At 43.8% G+C, this 1,117-nt stretch overlaps 1 protein-coding gene across 1 annotated transcript in view; it reads left to right on the top strand.

Annotated features, from left to right (window-relative positions):
• Window positions 1-530, top strand: part of LOC123517091 (zinc finger protein 83-like) — a 28,293-nt gene extending 27,763 nt beyond the window's left edge. Inside the window, exon 3 of the transcript XR_006678389.1 lies at window positions 515-530. The gene's annotated coding sequence lies outside the window, so the exon portion shown is untranslated. The remainder of the gene's footprint in view (window positions 1-514) is intronic.
• The last annotated feature ends 587 nt before the right edge of the window (window positions 531-1,117 follow it).

Below are 1,117 nucleotides of genomic sequence, written 5' to 3'. Positions count from 1 at the left end.
CTCCTTCCTATTCTTTCTCTTCACTCTACCATCCCTTTTCCATAATTAGCAAATCTCTCTCTCTCTCTCTCTCTCTCTCTCTCTCTCTCTCTCTCTCTCTCTCTCTCTCTTTGTCGTGTGTATGTGTCTTTATGCAAGCAAAATCCGTTGAGTGCTTTTGGTGGCGAGACTTTAGTGATCGTGTTGAAATGTGGATTAATTGAAAGGCAGGAGGAGGAGGAAGAAGAAGAGTGAACGTTACTAATGATGATTGGAGTGGTGGTGAAGTAGCTGGTGGCATGACGTGTGAAGGTTGTGGCTTGTGGGTGCGTGTGTTGGTGCTAATGTCTTGCATGGTTTGTAGGTGGCTCGGTGGTGGTGGTGCTGATGGTGATTGTTCCTGACCTGAGGTTGGGTGTAAGAATTCTTTCTCCCCGAGGTCTACCATTGTGTCACGTGTTTTTATCAGCTATCTATTTCCATGGGAACGTTGAACGCCGATTTGGTAGTTGTTGTGATTTGATATATTTATCAGAGAGAGAGAGAGAGAGAGAGAGAGAGAGAGAGAGAGAGAGAGAGAGAGAGAGAGAGGTGAGGTGAGGTGAGGGGCAGATTTTAACGACTCATCTACTATCTTCAGCAGGCATTTCTTCTTCTTTTTATCTTCTTCATTTTATCTTCTTCTTCTTCTTCTTCTTCTTCTTCTTCTTCTTCTTCTTCTTCTTCTTCTTCTTCTTCTCTTCTTCTCCTCCTCCTCCTCCTCCTCCTCCTCCTCCTCCTCCTCCTCCTCCTCCTCCTCCTCCTCCTCCTCCTCCTCCTCCTCCTCCTCCTCCTCCTCCTCCTCCTCCTCCTCCTCCTCCTTCTTCTTCTATTACTATACTACTACTACTACTACTACTACTACTACTACTACTACTACTACTACTACTACTACTACTACTAGCACACACACACACACACACACACACACACACACACACACACACACACACACACACACACACACACACACACACACACACACACGTAATATTATACATATAATAGATAAGATTACTTTCACCATGAGTTTGTATGTAATTAGTGTATGTAGTTAGTGTATAATAATTCAAAGATGGCGACTACTATGAAAATGAGT

This window comes from Portunus trituberculatus, chromosome 41 (genome assembly GCF_017591435.1).
Source record: "Portunus trituberculatus isolate SZX2019 chromosome 41, ASM1759143v1, whole genome shotgun sequence".
NCBI lineage: Eukaryota > Metazoa > Arthropoda > Malacostraca > Decapoda > Portunidae > Portunus > Portunus trituberculatus.
Note: the sequence above shows the minus strand (reverse complement) of the source record. Positions and strands in the feature narration are given on the sequence as shown.